Genomic DNA, 22,846 nt, shown 5'->3' on the forward strand with positions numbered 1-22,846 from the left:
CAGCTGTCTAATTTTCTAAAAGCAATATAAATTAAAGGTACAATTACCAAATCAACATCACAAACGCAGATATACTAAGCACAAGTCAGGTATGCACACTGAGCATCAGACCCAAATGTTATGTATCCCTGAATCCAAAATATAGAAAACAGGGATATGGCATAGTTATCATCACTTGCACAGGCTATTGTATGTGGGGGTGGGGTGAGCATGAGGCCTAGGCTGACACAAAAGGTCAGTGAGTGTTTGTGAGTAAGAAAAACAGACAGACATTTGGATAAAGTAAATGGCCAGTGAGACACAATAAGATTTAAGCTTCATGGCTGAACCATGTAACTGTTGTGCATGTGTCTGTATGGATCCTTCAGGTGAAATTGGTGTGTGAGTGTCTGCATGAACACAGCCATGCTCTGTGCTAGTTGTACATCTTGATATGTCAAACAAGTGTGAGGTGTGCATGGTAGAGGTGGCAGTTCATTGTTGTCGTACCCGACCATGAGAACTGGCTCTGCTGGGGGTTGAATTGGTGCATCCATGCCTATGATTAGATGCACAGCTGTTACCTGAACATGACTGATGCCTGCTGGATGAGCTCCCCTCATGAGGACCATGACCCCCATGACCTGTCACATCTCGGTGTGGAATGCTTAACCACTGATGGAGCAGTGGAAGTAGTGCCACTATGGGAGCATGACTGGGCATGGCCACATCTTAAACAACAGATTATGTGGAGATCTACACTGAGGAGGATACCATCCCCCTCCCAGCAAATGTTTTGTCACAGACACCGCCTGTTCCAGTGTGTCATTCACCTCTTCTATTGAATTGAAAGCACAGTGGAGAAAGTCACACATGTCAGCCTGTGCCACATCTACAAACCTAAGCATTTCTCTGGAGAACCTATGGGAATGTGCCTGTGCCTCCATGATGGCCCTAAGTGCATGTCAAGTTGTACAGGAAGGCACACCTGGATCAGGTAACAGATGGGGACCAGGCCTTTTCTAAGCACCCCTAACACCTATCCTGCATAACACCTCACCCACACTTTGGCTACAGCCAGAGTCAACAGGCACTGAAGCCACAGTAACCACACTTCCTGATTGAGTGTCTCACCCTCCAATATCTGAGGGCTTACTGGAATGGGTTGGTGTAGGCCTACTGTCTGTGTCTGATGGAATTAAAGGAGATGGCTGAAGGTCAACATCAGTGTCATATTCAACCTCTGCACAAAAGTTAAGCCAAAGTTAAGGACAGCATCATCACAATTAGCAGTAGCATGGAGGAGTTCAAACATTTTGCCCTTTATATGTCCATTAACTATACTTTTAACAAGAACTTGGATGACAAGTCAAACCTAAGCCCATGTGTAATCAATCGGTGTATATTTAACTGTAGCAATCTACAATGGCCCCAAACCAATTTATTGTTAAACAGAACTAAAGTATTGCTGTAAATATTTTACTTTACAAGAGTATTTAACAATTGAGATACATAAGCTACCTGGAAGCTCATCCTGGGCATACTTGCTGTTCTCGAAACAGTAGCAGCAAAGTGAAGGGCATGTTGTTCTGCACTTTGGGGCATACTTGATGTCCCTGAAACAGTAGCACCAAAGTGAAGGGCATGTCATTCTGCACTTTGGGGCATACTTGCTGTCCCTGAAACAGTAGCACCAAAGTGAAGGGCATGCTGTTCTGCACTTTGGGACATACTTGCTGTCCCTGAAACAGTAGCACCAAAGTGAAGGGCATGCTGTTCTGCACTTTGGGGCATACTTGCTGTCCCTGAAACAGTAGCACCAAAGTGAAGGTCATGCTGTTCTGCACTTTGGGGCATACTTGCTGTCCCTGAAACAGTAGCACCAAAGTGAAGGGCATGCTGTTCTGCACTTTGGGGCATACTTGCTGTCCCTGAAACAGTAGCACCAAAGTGAAGGGCATGCTGTTCTGCACTTTGGAGCATACTTGCTGTCCCTGAAACAGTAGCACCAAAGTGAAAGGCATGCTGTTCTGCACTTTGGGGCATACTTGCTGTCCCTGAAACAGTAGCACCAAAGTGAAGGGCATGCTGTTCTGCACTTTGGGGCATACTTGCTGTCCCTGAAACAGTAGCACCAAAGTGAAAGGCATGCTGTTCTGCACTTTGGGGCATACTTGCTGTCCCTGAAACAGTAGCACCAAAGTGAAGGGCATGCTGTTCTGCATTTTGGGGCATACTTGCTGTCCCTGAAACAGTAGCACCAAAGTGAAGGGCATGTTGTTCTGCACTTTCGGGCATACTTGCTGTCCCTGAACCAGTAGCACCAAAGTGAAGGGCATGCTGTTCTGCACTTTCCTGGGAACTGTCTGGATCCCTGACAGTGGACAGGAGCTCTCCATTTGCTCTCTAGCAGCCCCCCAGTACCTACCTGATCTCTGTGCAGATATGATCATGCCAGTGGCCCTATAATACACCTGATCATATGTTCTACTGTAGCTTCCTACTGCAGTCCCATCAGCAACTATCTATTGCCAAATTTGCATTCTGCTATCTCCACGTCTCATCTCATCTCATCTCAAGCAGAAATGTATCATGTTGCCTAAAAGCTTCCACAATGACTCTAAGGTCACTGAATGGGAGTAGGGGGGATTGAGACACCTGGGTGTCATAGTCCTAGATGACCTAAAACACAACAGAAGGATAATACACATAAGTATCACATAACTAAAACATTCCTGTTTCCAGATAAAACCGAAAAGGTAGCATTTCACTATTACCCACTGGAGAAACATAAAGCAATTAGGATACTAAAATATGAGAAACAGGAATTGTGTGGTTTTATCATATTATAGTCACACATAAAGCAAGGGCTGGATAGAAAACAAAGGGACTAACAATAGCAATCTATCCTTGTTTGTGCCAAAACAGTAATGCAATTTTGATCCCCACCCCCAAAAGAACAGGCAAGTGACACATTTTGCTAACAAACCATCACTAGAATGCAAAACGTGCTATCAAGTGAACTGTCCCTGAAATATGTTTACAGATTTAACACAGCACATTCCGTTTTAAGCTGTTGCCAATCATTTATACCTGTGAAATGCCCTGACAAGCATGTCCATGTCATCAGTACACCTCTAAGTAATGCATACAAATAAAAGTAGTATTTGCTAATGAAAAAAAAAAAAAAAAAATATATATATATATATATATATATATATATATATATCTTAAACAGATTTTTCTTAATGACATTTCAGAATATGCAGTATATAGCTGAAAAATGCAAGCATACCTTCTCTAGGTAAATAATTTTCTGTCCAGATATATCCCAAAGTAATAGCCCCTTCTTTGTTCTCCACGTAAATAATTCTCCTCAACTTCAGGTTCCCTAGCTACATGGTTGCCTTTTTACAGTGTAGATTCAAGGCTATGAGCACAGTGAAAATACAAATGAGATGTGAACCCATTAGAATTTCTGAATACCAAATACTTGGCTCTGTATCACACATGTAAACATAGTACAGGCACTACCTCAGTGTTTGCTGCTAGCGGATTGCAACTGTGAATGACTACTGGTAGGGAGAAGGAAAATACAACAGCAAACACTTTCAGTGGGTGTGTCAGGTTAGACTTACAAAGTGTAGAAATAATTTGATCAGGGTTGGAAATGTAAGTAAGCAGCACATGATTCACAGGTTCTGTTCATTAACATCCAGCCTCCCCTTCATTTGTTGACAACTGTATATTATTGCCATTTAATATCCTCACACATTTTAATGACAATGCCTCACAGACTACACATCTCAGATTACCGGGCTGATAAGAACAAACACTATATAAACAATAGTCATAAATGGTTGAGTGATTACTCAGTGCACTACATTTGAAATTAATACGTTTACAAATAACTGTCATATGGTTTGTTAGTACTGTGGATGATGTTGCAATGGGTTGTATGCAAAATGATTTCAGTTCCCTGCTGTAAAACTGTTTGTGTGACAAAGAGGAATAAGGGACATTTATTGTGTTCTGAAGGATCTATATTGACTCTGCGAATGCTAATTCATCGACCATTTTTAAGCAAAAGCTTAAAATCTCAAACACCCGGAACAGCGATTTTTTTCCCTGGGAAAAAAATCGCTGGGCCGGTTTCGGGAGTTTGCCATTTTCTCTACTGTGGTGTGATCTCGGACTTGGTATATTTAAGTAGGGAGTGTGTGGGGCACAGCCCCCCACATCAGGGGGGTGAGGGGGGCAAAGCCCCCCACATTAGATAATTTTTTAATTTTATTTATTTATTTTGTGGAGCAGTGATTTTTTTCCCTGGGAAAAAATCTCTGTTCTGGGTGTTCGAGATTTTAAGCTTTCGCTTAAAAATGGTCGATGAATTAGCGTTCGCTTTCTAAGAGTTTGCTAATGCAATATAGACCCGTTCTGAAGGTTCGTTGGTGTGAAAGTTCAAATCCAAACCTATGTAAGTACATTTTATGTGTTTATTTCCTAGATTGCTTTTTTTCATTTCAACTAATTTTCCCTTTCATTTTAAATTTTGTTTTTTTTTTATGCCAGTGTTTGTGTGGTGCGGCTTAGCACAAACAAGGGAAAAGAAGAAAATGAATTTCAGGTCTGGCTGTGCTTATCATGTTTGCATGGCACTTAGCAGTGTGCAAACCCAGAATAGAGGCCCAATCAGGAAGCAGACAGAACATTTGCAGACAGGATGTCTGTAAAAGTGTAAAGGTTAAAATGGATGCATTTTTGCAATTTTTGCTTCCCATTGCACAACGATACTAAGTGACATTACAAGACAGTTGGCAAGGTTCCCAAACACCTGCAGCCACTGAACAACTGCAGACAGGATGCAGACTGTCAATAATTAAAAACAGATGCATTCAATTAATTCTGTTGGGCACTGCGCATACATGCTAAGTGGCATACACAGTGGTTAACATACAGAACTTAAGAATGAGTAGGAAAGTATTGAACTGTCATGTAACTACTCATTTGGCAGTAGGTGCAAATGTAGGGCTGGAATAGAGATGGTCCTGGGTTCTAATACAGGGTGTGCAACCTATTTTTACTGTTAAGTGCAGTTTATAGCAATGAACTGAAAAATATGCAAGTGTTATTTAAACATTCTTGCCTAACAGATGCAAGTGTAATACTGCCATACACATGGTCCTGGGTTCTAATACAGGACATTCCAGACTTTTTTTTTACTGTTGTTCCTTTTCCCATTATACTCACTGTCACTTATAACACTTTAGATAGTGGAGCTGATATTAATTATTTGTATGAGGGATAAGACACCCTTATTGTGTTTTCAAATGTATAACACAGGGTATACTGTCTACTATACTTCTGTAAGTAAAATTATGCTATCTGGAATTGGATGGCCTTCACAATTAAATAAGAAACATAAAAACTGGATCTATATACAAGAACCGGTCACACACATACATGTTTAACACCTCAAACTGTCAGCTGTATTTATGAATGATTCCTGACTATGTTTGAGCAGGACTTCTTCTGTGGCAAAGATAGAAACTTACCACATGTAGATAAAAAATTGTCCCTTATGCCTAGGTTTGAATCCCATACTTCAAAAATCAATTTTATTAGTGTATAATGCCAAAAGCAAACATGTCAAGTCATGACATTTAAGCCCTCAGTGCATGTCTGGAAACTTAACTTATCTAACAGTTACCTTCCAATTTCCAATATATATTTCCAAGCTACAACAGCAAACACCCTTCAAACTAAGGTCAAGTGTCAGATTAACCTTCTAGTTTCAAAAATTGCTTTTCTTCCCGCTTGGCACTGCTGGTCTCCACTTAACATAGGACAAACACAGTTGGCATCGGTGCTCGGGTTTGCTCACTACTAGTGAATTTGATAACAGGAATTGGCAGGAAATCATTAGTTGCCATTACTCTAGTTCAGGTGTTAGACATGGCTGGAGTTAGAAGTAAAGGTGCGCAGTTTAGGGCACAGAGGTGGGGTGTGAGGGAGACCACGATATTTATTGGACTCCCGATAAAGTACCAAAACAAAAGGCTTCTGCAGGGGGGTTATTCTGGCTCCCAGTACAAGTCTGAGGCTTGGAGTAGTTTGTCTAAGCATATATCCAGTTGGACTGGCATCCCACACACTTGAGAACAGAATAGGAATCATGTTAATGACCTATGGAGATGCAAGATGGATACGCTCAACCAGTGGCTAACTGAGTTTCAAAGTTGTGACATCCCACAGCTGTGTAAGTATGCTAATAAAAGAGTATTTGTAACACATAGAAACCTAAATATAGGCAAGACTGGTATTCATAATACCTATTTCTTTTCTCTTCTTTCCACAGCTAATGCCAAAATATAGTTTAATTGACGGGCTCATGTTGATCAATTGGAGAGACTGAGGGAAGCAAGTGGTATGTATGCAATGCAAGAGAAGTATTATTGTAGCTTTAAAAGTTAAAGAAATGTTTTTTTTATACAGTTTTAGCAAATTGAGCATGCATACCCTAACTGTAAAAGCAAGTATGCATGCATTAGTCTGTAGCACAAAGCAACTTTAGGAGTCATATATAAGACTGTAGTCAGAGGTTGAGGGTTCAAAAACCATGAGTAACAACTATATAATATTGCATTTCTTTAACAGTATTACATACAATTAAACTCTATACAAGTGGCATAAATGCCCGGTTGTTAATTGTAATCTGTATAATTGGACCAAGCATAAGTACAATATATGCACTTTTCAAGCATTAGTTTCAACAATCTGTAGTTATAGTGTGCAGTTGTTAGGACATATACTTAAATGTAGTACTTCAGATAAAATGGTTGTATAATTGTGTTACTGCATTGTATGTTGCATATGTTGGTACTAATTTTATCTCTTTTTTTTCTGTCATCCCAACCCTTATCTCTTTTTTTATTTTCTATTATATGTCACCAAAATGTTTTCATGCCATCCCTCTTTAGCAAATCACTAAATGCTTCACAGCACAGTGAGGTATGCCAGCCCCAATGGATCAGCCTGCCCACACTCCACCATCTCTACCACCAATGCCCAGCACATCTTTGACCCAACCTAACAGCACTGCCTCTGCTCCACCTGTACCATCGGGTAGCACTGCCCTGGCAACTGGTGCTGTGGTATGCTCTGGGAACAATAGCAGAGGAGGAGATGCCAGGATTGGTGAGTAGGATTGTGCACCCCACCATTGGAATACACCTAGATGCTGCTCTCCTTCATGGCACATAGTAAGACAAGATGTCAAGCACTCCACCCACCAGCAGAGTAAGGGGACAGTGGTGACAGCCCAGTGGGCGAGGACTAGATTCTCACTGTCTCCATGTTTGATAGGCATGAGCCTGGGTTGTCCCCTCCTTCACCCTAATCATGATGTCCCCCAACCTTTTGTGTCCTTCACTGTCCCTGTGTCTTGTCTTGTTCATCTTGTTTGTCTGCATTTTCTTCCTCACCTACCCAACTTACTTGATCTGCAAATACCAACATCCCTTACCTGACATTCTTCTCTTACTGAATTAAAAAATGGGTACCTGTCCCACAAAAAAAATATTGCCCCATACATAGTTCTCCATTTTTGCACATGTCTTCTTGACACACTTGATTTGGTCCAATTGGCTAAACAACATGTTTACATTGTTGTTACCCCTCTTTATGCAGGTAACAGTCCAAATTAATTTAATATTCTGCACATATTTTCAGTTTACACTGTTGAAGAAATGGATAGATATGGTTCTTTCTTACCTTCCCCTTGTACATTCCTGCATTACTTTTCCTTTGTTCTTCCCCCTGCTTGCTCCCCATTTCATCACTTTCCTATCTACCCCATTTTAACACATATAATCTGGTCAAAAAATAGAATCACACACAGCACACATAAGTACCAGAAAAAGCAATGGATCCCTTCACATTTTGGCCCCTGTATTTGCACAATGCTGCTTAACCCCACTTTGCTACATTAACACACAGTAACACATGCTGAATGACCTGTCACTAGTGGTGTTCCCCATAGATCTGTCGTGGGACCCCTACTGTTTGGCATCTACTTCTCAAAGCTTCACACAAAGATAAAGGGCCTGTGACTGATCAAGTTTGCAGATGACTGTAAGTTGGGTGCTGTCATTGACTCCCCAAATGATGTTAGCATACTGCAATAGGGTCTCACAGTTACAGATAGCTGGTGTCAAAGTCATGGCCTTAAGTTAAATGCAAAAAAAAAAAAGTATTATCATACCATTCAGCAAAAACCTGAACCCTACTGATTACCACATCAATGGCAACCCCCTAAGCACACAACCTGTGGTGACAGACCTGGGTACTTAGGTTGACAACAATCTCACATTCGACTATCATGTGGTGGCAGTGGTCAGAAAAGCCTTTTACCTGGTTCATCTCATAAGTAAAGGGGTTGCATCCAGAAAAAAGGAGGTTATTTCCTCTCTCTACTCCTCCCTCAATAGGTCTATAAGTGAGTATAATGTCCCATTTAGTGTGTACATCTCCAAATACCTGCACCAACTGGAAAGGCCACAGAAATACCTCACAACGAAAATCCATGGTCTCCAACATGTGTCCTGTGTGGACAGGTTCAAATCACTATCACTCTACTCAGTTTCATACAGATTGCTCAGAGGTGATGTGTATCTCAACTACAAGGCAATATCTGACCCGGCCCTACTAGAGAGCTCCATATCCGTAAGTCTAACTCCTTCCACATTATCTATTTGATAGACCTAAATCTAATATGTGACATCAATAAAACCTGCTGGAGGGACAGGTTTATCTCCCAGAGGCTGCCCTGTCTCTGGAATAGACTTCCCATACATGTCAAACAGCGTACCTTGTTGACCATCTTCAAATGCAGCCTTGATGAGTGGATGGGAAACCACAAATTTGACCCAGGGGTTCCACCTCTGTCCCTTATTGACAGGGGCAACAGGTGATGACTGAGGGTGCTTTTTTGGGGATAAACTCTTGGCTAGGCTTGTAAGGGCCCCAGGGCCATTAATCTAGCAACCTCCTATGATACTATGATCCTCTGTCCTGTAAAGAATAATGTCATTGCATTATTACTGTTTATTTAAAAGTATTACATACACCTGGATTTGAATCTGGTATTATCTGACTTCAAAATGAAATGTTTCGATGCATTTAGACCTGCTGACACAGAGTCAGCAAAGCATTAGGTGTGTTTTATAAACTTAATACTAACTCTCATAATTTTAGCAATGAAGTTCATGTTTGCTTACTGCTTAACTATCCACAAACAAGGAAAGTAATGGAAATGTGTATCGCTCATGTGCAAACACTTTGCCAACCATCATACAAACCCACTGCTCACCACTGCTCTGCAACGTCACTGTTAGCATGTTTTAGTGCTATTTACTGTCCATTTACACTTTGTACCATGAAACTACATGTGGAAACATAATGTGAAGGCCCTATATAATAATATCTCACATATTTACAATGCAGCCATGTGGTACCTCTCCCCAAGCACTGCAACCCTGGTATCTAGTACTTGTTCACAAATATATCAACTACACTATATAAATTAATAACAAATGTTGTGGGATATGCAATTCTCATCAATATGGTAACATGCAGAACTAGAACTATCTTCACAGTTGAACATGTCTACACAACCATCAGGTAACCCTGGTAACTACTGACCCATAAGCCTAACCAGCCTTACCTGCAAGGCTATGGAAAGAATCATCATGGAACTTATTCGCAACAACATAGGCAACCTTCCCACTCTTGACCCATCCCAATTTTGTTTTGTCAAGGGTAGATCTTGCTTATTAAACCTAGTGGACTTCTTTGAGAATGTCATCAAAGCATTGGATGAGGGAAAGCAGTACATACCACCTATCTTGATTTATCCAAGACCTGTGACACAATCCCCCATTCAGTTATGAAAGAGAAACCATACCATCTGGAAATTAACCTATACATAACTGGATGGGTAGTGAACTGGCTCACTGACAGAATGCACACTATCAAAGTTGCGGAGTCCACCTCCATCAGTAGACCAGTTACCAGTGGAGTACCACAAGGATTGGTGCTGAGCCCCCTACTGTTTGGAAACTAATTCTCTGAAGTCCACGTGAAGGTAGATGACCTGTAGCTTACCATATAGAGTACCCAAACAATGTTAACATATTACAGAAAGGGTTGACACAGAGAAATGATTGGTGCCAAATTCATGGACTGAAACGTAATGCAAAAAACTGCCTCAGTGACCCTTTTGGCAAGGAAGTATCCCTTGCTAATTATGATATAGATAGCAGCCCTCTAAGCTCAGCCTCAGTGGTGGGAGACTTGGGAACACAGATTGATAGCAATCTAAACTTCGATTGCCATGTGTCCGTACTGGTAAGAAAAGCATTCTACATTGCACACTCATAAATAAGGGCATTGCATCCAAGGCCAGAGAGGTCATAGCTCCTCTGTACGTGACCCTTATCAGACCACTGAGTACAATGCTCATGTCTGTATGTACCTCACCAGACACCTGCATCAGTTGGAGAGACCGTAGAGGTTTCTGATCAAAAGAATCAAGGACCTCCAAAGCATGGTATACATGGAAAGACTGACAGCCCTGTCATTGTACTCAGTATCATACAGGCTGCTGACAGGCAACCTGTTCCTGGCCTACAAAGTAGTCTCAGACCATGCCCTAATGGAAATTCTCCACATCCGCAAATCAAATGGGACAAGAATAACTTGCTACAGGGATCTCAACCTAGCAAGTGACATAAACAGAATATGCTGGAGAGACAGATATATCTCCCAGTGATTGCTGCTCCTCTGGAATAGGCTCCGACTCCATTTGAAGCAGAGCTCCTCAATGACCCTATTCAAGTGCAATCTTGACAACTGGATGGATGATCGTAAATTCAACCCAGGGGTGGCACCTATATCCCTCATGGATAGGGGAAGTTGGTGCTGATCACAAAATCAATCTGCTAACATGACCATCTAACTAAGGTCAATAAGCATACTCAGGTTTTTACATGGCTATATTTGTAAAGACCCTATGGCCATTAGCTTAGTAACCTCCTGTGAACCTATTAACCTATGAGCCTATTGAACAAACAACTAAAGTGGCAGTAAACGAAAATGAAAAGTACTCCTTCCAAACCACTGCAAATTTATTTCCTGAACTAAATTTGCAGTGGTTTGGAAGGAGTACTTTTCATTTTATGAAATAAGGTTGCAGTTGTTTGGAAGGAATACTTTTCATTTTCGTTTATTGCCACTTGTCATTTAGTCGTTCATTCAGTAGTACTTTGTTATTTTACAACCTATTAACCTATGCAGGCCTCCCAACATCTTCTCTCTCTAACATCCACTGCTGATGTCATCACTATAAGTTGTCCTGCTGTCTCATAAAAGTCAGACTTGTGCCATGGCGCTTGTATAAAGTACTGAGTTCTGTAGTCTGTGTACTTAGGTATGTAGGCGGTTCTGTTCTCACTGGAGTCAAATGGTGTGTATGTGTGTGTGTGTGTGTGTGTGTGTGTGTGTGTGTGTGTGTGTGTGTGTGTGTGTGTGTGTGTGTGTGTGTGTGTGTGTGTGTGTGTGTGTGTGTGTATGTGCGCACTTGCTTGAGATTAGAGAGAGAGAGCCTTTTACACCAGCATGTGGGACACTGCTATTACCATATTCACCTCACCAGACATTGCTGGTGTCATCACATAGAAAATGTCTGAGACACTCCAAGTCAGAGTTGAGTTGTGGCACTTGCATTAATACAGAGTTCTGTAGTCTGTGTACATAGATAGATAGGTAGGGCTTCTGTTCTCACCACAGTCAACTGGCATGTGAGTGTGCATTTGTGCACTCACTTAACATTAGAGAGAGCCTTTTACACCAGCTTGTGGGACACTGCTATTACCATATTGTCTTCACCAGACACTGCTGATTTCATCAACTAGAAATCAGTGTATTAGACACTCCAAGTCAAACTTGCGATGTGGCACTTGCCTTAAATACAGAGTTCTGTACTTAAGTAGGGGTTCTGTTCTCACTACAGTCAACTGGGAGTGTGTGTGTGCATGTGTTTGTGCACTTGCTTGACATTAAAAAGAGCCTTTTACACCAGCATGTGGGACACTGCTATTACCATATTCTCCTCACCAAACACTGCTGATGTCATCACCTAGAAAGTGTTGCCTGAGACACTCCAAGTCAGACTCGAGATGTAACACTTGCCTTAAATACAAAGTTCTGTAGTCTATGTACTTAGGTAGGGGTTCTGTTCTCACTGCAGTCAACTGGGGTATGTTTGTGTATGTGTGTGTGTGTGTGTGTGTGTGTGTGTGTGTGTGTGTGTGTGTGTGTGTGTTTGTGCAGTTGCATGACATTAGAGAGAGCCTTATACACCAGCATGTGGAACATTGCTGTTTCTATTTTCTCCTCACCAGACACTGCTGATATCATCACTTATATCTGATTTGTGGATGCGAACTATTCCCACCAGAGTAGGGTCAGAGACTGGCCTGGAGGCCTGACAGAAGTCACCTCATCCTATACGATACAGATTACAGTGACATGGCTTTCAGTCTATCCACATGGTTTGTAGGCTGTCGGTTTTCTTGTTTAGAAATCCCTGTGGTATCTCCAGCTGCTGCATATGTTAGGTGAGGTACATGCAAAAGGGCTCATTATATTCTATTAATGTTCTGATGAGGTTTGATTACAGTGCTGTTATATAATCCCCAGATCTGAATAAGATGGCATGTGGCTTTGTCACCAATCATTTGTCTGTGATAGCCCCACCTATAGTATGTTATCATCATTGATAGACTCAATGATTGCCCCCAGTATGCAAGAATTAGCAAACACAGTAAGCCAAAGGCCATATAGTTTAGCTTGAACTGTCAAGAAATATATTCCAAACAGTAAAGGGCCAAGCACAGATTCCTGGGGAATACCAGTGGTAACAGCTCTACTGGTACAGGTCGATTCACCAATTTTAACAGTATGTGTTCTGTCACTGACCCAATTGGTTACCCATCTAATGACATAAGGGTTAATCCCTAGCTGGGAGAGTTTCTTAATGATACCTGTATGGGGCATTGTGTCCAAACCCTAGACCAGATCAAGATAGGTAGTATGTACTATCTTACCCTCATCCAGGCCTATCACACAGAATTAATGGGCTGTGACTCAGCACATACGCCTTTCCGACGCTGTTAAATACACACTTCAACACAACCTCCACACAGACTATTTTCCCGTAGAAAGGTGTACATCAACATGCATCCATCTGAGTTGGGGGGGGGGTTTGCACCATATGCATAAACACATCCTGACTTTCCTCATTTGTGAGGTAGACAACATGTCATCATGGGCCTTTTCTAAATGGACACTAGTAATATCCCGACTGTGTGCAACAGATCTGTGTTAGTTGTTAATGCTGTATCATGTCTGTTACATCTGTTAGATGTCTTCAAAGAGGTCATCGAGGACATGCATGATGACAACACTATCATTCTCTTGAACTTGACAAGCCCAAGGCATTTGACACAACTCCGCACTGAGGTGTTCACTCAACACTGTTAGATGTGGCCGTAAACACTTATATCACCCAGTGGGTAGACCAGTGGATCGCATATGTGGTATCTAAATATGTTGATATGTATGAAGTGACCTATATGTCAGGTCCATTGATCAGGTCTGTACATCAGGGATGTCTGCTAGGCCCTTTTCTGCCATTATTTAAGTCCCAGACATCATGAATGACATACATATCCTGTATCCAGTCTGGAGGACTACAGATTATGGGCTATAACTGACTCCAACTATGATATTAGTATAATACAGATGGTATCAACACACACCAAAGATTGCTGCCACAGAAATGACAACACCTGCGATAAAACAAAAACATGGGGGGGGGGGATTTGCTATGTCATGGGAAAAAAAATCACAACCCAAGCATAATGTAGGCATCACACCCTATAAGCAGACAAATAAGTATGCAACCTGTGTCCTGGTGTAGATGGTATGTGGGACATCCACCAGTATGTAGCAACAGTGCTTACTACTCCCCTTTATGTAACACAACTACTGAGTATGTGAAGGACATCCACATCAAAGGCCATAATACCTCCATAGCTCACAGTCTTCATCACACCAATAACTGAGTACAATGCACCTTTCTTCATGTACCTCCCTACACATCTTCCAGTGATGTGCAACTGAAGTGTACCACCTTTGTCACAGTGTGCTGTCACATAGCTTATTGGCCATAACTAAGTATTCTTTTTATTGCATAAACATTACTGTCTGATGGTGCGGAACCCCCATCAAATTGTTACACCAGATAAATGTGTGATACCTGTTCTGCTGATGTACACAGTGCACACATATCTGTTTGACAACATTGATGGCCTGTATTGATCATAATGTCACATACAGGTATAGCAGTGTCCCTTCTAACATCTCTGTCAGATGTTACAGTGTCAGGATGGTGTGCATGTTTACCATTCTCAATTGCTGACATGTCATAATAGTTATACAAGTATGTTTGTGCTGAACCATCTCTGATCACTCAGAATCACATATGTTATGTCAGAGACATGGGATTACTGGTAGAATTATTCTGATATTGTCCATGATTGTGCATGGTTCTTTTACTGTTGTCCATGAGCCTTTACCTGTATCCCACTTGTTGGAGACCTCTGCTGATATTATACTCATGTCCAGGCAAATCAGTTTGCACAGCTTCACAATATGCACCTTACCCCAATTGTATATAACATCCCCGATAGATGTCCTCTGCATAGTTCACATAAGGATGCTCATCTCACAAAGACATCTTCCCAATTGTTATGTCACCTTGTGTGACAGTCACATAATACCCATTTTCACTGTGCAGTCTGTACTGTACTATATTAATATGTGATTGGTGTTACTGCTACAACTATCTTCCATTGACATGGCCTCATCTGCTGTACATTAGGTTGTTTCACCTGGCACTTTTGCCTGCGTTCATTGCTACAATTTATCTGTGTGTCCCTAATCAACACACACACTTCCCTCAGTCTTTATTATACATGGCAGTACATGAACCCTTACAGATCATTTACATATTTTCTGTACAGAATGCCAGGAATGGGATTTCACAATACTCTGCATTGTATACACTATCCTGTACTTTGTTTGGAACATATACACAACTATATGTTAAGCCCTGGTAATCACTGTGGCATTCTGTGCAATCCCGCTAACCTGCTGTGCTCTGAGATAACCAGTTTTGCTATCTGTGTTGCTTTACATGGTCTCCTGACCAGCAACACTGTTGCCAGCCATGAAACCATGATTAAGTTTAAACGCAGTGTGGCATAAACATATAATTAGCGCAGCTGCTTACAGTGCATCACCCTGCACAAACATAACCTCTAGGCTTTGCATGACACATACATGGAGTTTACTGAATCCCAGGGATTGTGTTAGATCTAGGGATATGTTTGTCCCCGTTTGCACAGGGAGAGTGTAGGAGGTTATTCCTTGGCATTTGTACAATGGTGCGGTTGATGGATGAGTGATCTGTGTTTGTTTAACTACTTATTCTTGTAGTACTATGCATAGGTTGTGATATTTGCCCAACATAAAGATACATAAAATATTGGACACCTGATGGATGCTTTTAAAATTAGCATTATTACAACAATGGAGGATAATGTTTTAAAGTCATGCTACATTCTACATTCTACATTCTACATTATACATTATAAATGCTATATTATAGAAATAACCAAGCAGAGTATAACCTACAGTAATATTTATATTAATTTAGGCCAATCTGCCATAGTTTGCTTTCTAACCTCTGCTACCAAAAAAATACTAAAATATGCATGCAGACCTGCTTTGCTGGACTACAAAGGTAAATTAATTCATCTTAAATAAATAATGAAATTATATTAAATACACAGTACATTATATATATTTTTTTTACAAATGACTTTATTCATTTTGTTTGAAATAGTCTGATAGAATAAGTGATTCAATGTAGAGGGCAAATAAAATAGGGAGGTGATGACATCCCCTATTTATTGGAGTTTTAATCACTGAAACATACTGAAGAGTTTAATAGCAATCTTCTCTTAGGCTCTAACTTTGTCAGAAATGCTGAAATTGATCTAATCAAGACTTTGAAGCAGTTAAAGTGTTTTGGTATATTGATAAGAAATGACTGATTAACTGTGTTGAATATCCTTTCTGCAGCTAGACTATAATTCTAACAAAACAGATGGATTTTTAGATTTTCTTCTTGGAAACTATATATATTTTAATATGTTTGTTTTTCTGCTTCTGATAATAGGACCATTAGAAATTAATAATAGGATTTGTAAACATTCTGCAGTTTGCACTAGGAATCTTATAGGTTCATAGGCTCATAGGTGTTTACTAGACTATCAGACACAATGGCCTTTTTAAGCCTAGCCATGCATCCCAAATCTCTGACAAGTTCTGATACCCTTGACAAGTGTAAGCAGGGGCTTGGGAGATGAAACATCTACAAGCTAGGGCTTGGGAGATGAACCATTTACAGGTTGCTTTTGTCCATTAAAGACATAGGTGCCAAACCAGGGATGAATTTCCTGTTCCCCATCCAGTTGTCCAGGTTGCACTTGAACTGGGTTAGGGAAGAACTCTGCTTCACATGGATGAGGAGCCTGTTCCAGAGACAGGAAATTTCTGGGATATATACCTGTCTCTCCAGCAGGTCCTAAGTATATCACAGGCAAGGTTTAAGCCTTTAGAACAGGTAATTCTGGTGCTGTTTGTTTTGTGGATATGCAGTAGGTCTATCAGAGTGGGGTCCAACAATCCTCTGCATGTCAGGCATACATCTCCCATCAAAAGCCGGTAGGAGATGGAATACAGGGATAGAGCCTTGAGGCAATCTCCATAGGGCATTTTACTTAAGCCCTGTATTCTTTTAGAGAGGAACCTCTGTAGACATTCCAATTGTTGGATATGCCTGGTTAGGTACATACCAAAGGGGGCATTGTACTTAATTATAGGTCTGATGAATGACGAATGCAGTGGAACAATAACTTCTTTGGACTTAGATGCCATACCTTTGTTTATAAGTTGAGCAACATAGAAGGATTTCATCACTACTGTAGACACGTGATGGTTAAAGGCTAGATTACTATCTATGTGTGTCCCTAACTCCCTGACTATTGGGTCATCTCTAAGGGGTGTGTTGTCAATATGATAGTTACCAGGGGTGGATGACTTCTCAAAGGATACTTTTATGCATTTCTTGGCATTTAGTTTTAGGCCATGGCTCTGACACCAGTTGTTTGTTTATGTCGGCTCCTACTGGAGAACATTTGTGTCAGTGTGGGATTCAATGACAGCTCCTAATTTGCAATCATCTGCAAATTTAATTAGCCAGAGACCACTGACATTGGCCTTGACTTCGAAGAAGTAAATGCCAAAAAGGACCAGCCCAAGGACTGATCCCTGAGGCACTCCATTTGTGACCGGCCTCTTTGTAGAGGTGGATGCCCCAATTCTAACTTCCTGGGTCCTGTCTGTAAGCCAGTTGGCTATCCATCAGGTGACATATGAGTTTGTGCCTAACCTTTTGAGTTTGTCAACAATGCCCAGGTGGGGTGTTGTATCAAATGCCTTGGCCAGGTCAAGGTAGGCAGTGTGAACCATTTTGCCCTCACCCATTGCTTTGTTGACCTTCTCAAAGAAGTCCACCAGGTTGAGTAGGCATGATCTGCCCTTGACAAAACCAAACTGGGTTGGGTCCAGTGTCTGAAGGTTTACTATATCAATAACTATCGATCCTTTCCATGGTAAATTTTTCCATGGCTTTACATATAAGACAAGTGAGACTTATGGGTCTGTAGTTTCCAAGGTCTGTGAATGGCCCACCTTTGTGCAGAGAGATGACTGTTACTGTTCTCCATTCATGTGGCATGAAGCCTGTTTGGAGGCTATAGTTAAATAGCAATTCCAGAGGCCCTGATAGGCCATGTTTCATCCTGTTTAGAAGGTACCCTGGGATATTGTCTGGGCCCATTAATGCAGTGGCCTTTGCCTTAGAAAGACCATTAAGGACCTGTTCTCTAGTGATAGCAGGTGGAGTTATGTTAGATGGTATTTCCTGAGGGAAGGTTGAGGGGGAGAGACAGGTAAAGTTGGAGCTGGATTTGTCTGCCAGTAGGTTTGCTATATCTTCTGGCTCAGTATAGGTGGCTCCATTTACAATGAGCTCTGCACACAATTGTATATTGCCTTTGAGGTTGCAGACATTGCTAAAGACTGACTTGTGGTTGTCCTTGGCCTGGAAGGCCAGATTCACCTCAAATTTGGCTTTGTAGACTTTATTTCTCCTCTGAGATGTTAGTTTAATTTTATGAGAGTGCTTTTATCCTGCTGGGTGCTGTAATTCCTAAATTTTGCCATGATTTTCTTCCTTCTGTTATGCAGCCTATTGATTTTGTGATTCCACCAGGGTAGCTTGTTTTTTGAGTTAGTTCTGTGCTTCTTCTCTTGGTGGTACAGCTGCCTCTATGCAGTTATTAACATGGTTGTCCAGGTTTTCTGTGAAAAATTCTGCAGAGGCAGCAGTGTTCTCAGGATTTATGGGAGCTTGAAATTTTGCCAGGTTATCCCTTAATAGCAGGAGGTTAGCCTTAGAGTAATTCCTGAATATTCCAGGTTTAGCTGGGGGTCCAGGTTTTATTTTTACTTCAAATGAGACCACTTTGTGGTCTGACCTTACTAGGGAAGACATATCAGTAGAGGGTGTGCAGCATTCTCCCAATATTAATGAGAACCAGATCCAGTATGGTTACACCCCTCTTTGGTGTATTGAATATCTGGTTAAGGGAGTTTGTGTTTACATAATCCAGGAATCCCTGTGCTTGTATGTTTGGTGTCATACAGGATTCCCAGTTAATAGTGGGTTAATTAAATTCACCCATGAATATGGTATTGGGTTGGATGGTTAGTGTCTCTAATAAGTTTAAGTACATGGTATGGGTTTCCTGGATCATAGAGGGAGACCTGTAAGTGGGAAGGAAGTGATATTGGATTTTGCCTATGGTGATTTGAACATGGAGCAGGTCAAGTGCATTGTCCTGTTTGACTAGCTTTGAAGTATATTTATTTTTTTATGTATATAGAGACATCTCCTCCTTTAGTACCTGTCTGTGTAGTAGCTGTTGTAAATGTGTAGAAGGCATTATAACCTTGCACAGTTGGTGTGCTCTCTAAGGCATGTCTCAGTGACCGCACAGACATCAGTATTCCCTTGGGTGAAGAGCGCTTTTAGTGAGGGGAGATTTTTGTTTAGACTCCTAGCATTGAGCAGTAATACCTTTAGATTTTTTTGGTTTTGATTTGCTATGTCAGAAGTACTTTCAGTTTGGCATTGCCTAAAAAAGGCACTATGGGGGAAGACAATGTTTTACCTAATATTTAAAAGCCTAGAGGGCAGAGGTGCAGACCATCCCTGCAAAGCAGCATGGTCTGTTGAATATCTCCTTCCAAGCTGACAAATATTGCAGCCCTTTAGAATGATAAAAGTACAGAATCATTGCAGTGTGGGATTTTCAGTTGTTTGGCATGGAGATACACACGCACAGACAAACACACCAAGTGGGGTAAAGTGAGATTAGAACCCATTCCTATCTAGTCTTACACACTACAGATCACAGTACTTATTGCATGTGCCACGGCATAAGTCTAGTTAGATTTACAGGTATACTTTTCTGACTGCACACATACCAGTTGACTGCAGTGAGATTAGAACCCCTACTTAAGTAGACCAGCTAGAGAGCTTAGTACTAAATACAAGTATCATGGCACAAGTCTTGTACTTTACTCAACAAAAGAAATGTCTCTTTAGAAACATATTGATGTAATGACTCATAAATCACTAAGCCAAGTGGATCTGTACAGTGGAGAAGCATGGAAATTGGATATCTGACAGTGATTTACATGGTTCATAGTCAGACCTATAGGGGCTGTAGAGAGGCTAATAAACATTTACCAGGCATTATATACATTGGGTCCCTGTATCGTACATAATTACAGGTATTGCTGAGAGGGAGGTTTATCATATCCCAGCAGGGTGTGCAGGTTCATGGTCAGAGAGTTTCATGCCATGCAGTGTGGCATGACACCTGTCATCTGCCTCCATCCAACCATTATGCAAGCATTCCAGAGAAGGGCTTACTGTACTTTTAAAGGTGTACCTACCATCTTCCGTTCTGCCAATATTCACGTGGGATTTAGCATGAAAAACTTCTATGAGCGCTTTGTTTTCACAGTGTTATACTTTAAGAGCATTTTTTTTCATTAAAAGGCTTTAGTTCATTAAAGCAAAATGATAGTTCAAATAAATATATTATTAACTGAAAGTAAAATGTCTAAATGTTCCGGAAGTCGCACAATCAAAAGAACAGCACTTTGAATGCCACAAAGTACACAAAACAACTTTTTTTTTAACCTCCCCCCACCAACACCAGCACTAGCACTGCTTTTGTGGGGACAAGTCTTCATACCCATAATCTCTATGTACTGAGATTCATGTATTTTATCACACTTATACCCATCAATGTCATTCATTAAAGCCTTACACCAGTGGAGATTTCATTCAGAATAAATGCAAGTTAATAAAAATGCAGGGCTCATACCTTTCACTTACATTGCTAATGCATGGTGCTATGAGTGTTTTTTTAGATATTGTGACAGTGCAGAAGGAAATTCTCATTTTTCTCATTGTGGTACAGTCTCGAAGTTAGTATATTTATAGTTGCTGATGGCAACAGGGCAGATGGAGGGGGTTTTGTCCCCCCATAAATACGCATCTGTTTTGTTTTCTGTGTTTTGTTATAGAAGTTTTGAATGTTTGCATTACTAATTGAATCTCAATGCGATGTGTCAGCAATAATGACATACAGATCATGTGTACCTACTCTGAGGTTATACAGACTTGAGATGTGGTATAAGATGGAAAGCAGAACTAAAATTCACCTTCTCCCTCTTCTTGGATTCCCAAGAACCACAAATGTAACAGAGCCGTCTTCTCCCTCCTCTTAGGCACCCAAGAGCCACAAACACAGTAGTCAATGTACAACATACCAACTCTGATACAGTAATACTTTGACTACAGGAAACAAATGATCTTCTTGTTTTTATATTACTTAGTATAATCCAGTGTAAGCAAATGGAGTTTTTCTCCCTGGGCCTCCGCTGAAAATGGGTATTAGTCGGACAAATAAATAAATACGTACGTACATATATACATAAATATTCCAAGACTTACTAATACAGGTTGTACTAAAGAGTAAGCTTCTCCAGGAACCTGGCCACAGAGAGGGAGATAGAAAGATAATTTCGTTAAACCAAGATGCTAACATTGTAACAGCACAAGAGGAAAGACATAAACAGAATTTCTATGAACAATGCAGCACAGGTCTTGAGGTAGAAAGACAGATTTCCACATGCTTAAGGTGATGTTGGGGTCATGTTAATGGGGGAGTGATAGGAGGGGAAGGTTATGTGCTGCATGTGTCATAGTTTACCTACTGACAGTCAAGGCCAGAAATGATATACCAGGCTTTGCAACTAGTGCAGAATGTTTCAGTAATCAGCGAATAATCAAGTCCATGGAAGTCACCAAATCGTGTCAAGCTATATTGTACTGAGCAGCTTGGGTTTCTTTATCAATCGTATAACAAACTTGATACAAAGACTTTGTGTTTCACCAAAAAAAAACTAAGGCAAATAGCATAACCATAGGAGAAGACAAATGTCCTGTGAAATGATATGCCAAAGTGAAAGTCTTTTATTTATTTAATAACTAATATCTGAGCTGTCTTCCATGAAAGAAGATGGAAGTTTTACTGACATAAATCCACTGGTACAACAGGAATTGTCCTGGTCTGAAAGTATACACTTCTGCCTCTAAAGTTTATCTGAACATTTTCTAAATGCAACATTATATAATTCTGGCTGTTTATATATGTAAGTATGTCTGTATTCATTTATTCAGCCTTCTTAGCTTCGAGTGGTCCAGGATGAATATTTGATTGCTAAAGTTTTCTTGGGTTGCACACAAAAAAGATATTTGGATGGAGACAATATAGTTTGGCAGTGCTTAGATATTTACTTGTATTCATCTTAATCTGAACTGTTAAGTATTGTGTAGCTTTTGAGACGACTTCAGGTTATTTTCTAAAGCAGAGATCAAAATGTTTCCGGCATGGGCTGCTATTACTTTTGTTTTGAACTTCCTTGAGGAGAAAGTTATTGCTAATTTTACAATCAGAACATTGCTTTTAGAGCAAGGGTAACACAAATGACCCTATATTTAAAGTCACTCTTTCCTTTCTAGTATCCGGTACAGTATTTTCTAATGTCTGTTGCAACTACATTTTGATTGTCTCAGTGAAGATAATTTGTTTGAGATTGTAATATGGTACTGCAGAATGTTTACCTCCATGTAAGCTTGGTTTGTATTACTTTGTAATTTCAAAAATATATGTTAAATTCTCCTTACTCTGAAATTTAAAAGACCTCTGTACCTGTACAGCTGTATTTTTTTCTATATGCTTCTTGTTATTGGAATATCCTGAGGGGAAAAAAAAACAACAGCATTCAATTCAGAATTAAGTTATCGTCTATGATTAAGTCTGAAAAGAGCTATCTTAACTCTAAAGACATAAAATCGGGATATACAGATTTAGAGAAAGGCACATTTAACACATGAATATGCCTGTTTTATCATGGACTACCTACCTATATCAGACTATGTGATAATCTCACTTATATTTCTCTAAATACT

The 22,846-nt window shown here is 40.5% G+C and overlaps 1 protein-coding gene across 2 annotated transcripts in view; it reads left to right on the forward strand.

Moving 5' to 3' along the window:
* ELFN1 (extracellular leucine rich repeat and fibronectin type III domain containing 1) overlaps positions 1–22,846 on the forward strand; it is a 2,453,138-nt gene that overhangs the window by 1,462,351 nt on the left and 967,941 nt on the right. The window lies entirely within an intron of this gene.

The sequence above is a fragment of the Protopterus annectens genome, chromosome 12.part0 (assembly GCF_019279795.1).
Source record: "Protopterus annectens isolate FY-2018-M chromosome 12.part0, PAN1.0, whole genome shotgun sequence".
NCBI lineage: Eukaryota > Metazoa > Chordata > Ceratodontiformes > Protopteridae > Protopterus > Protopterus annectens.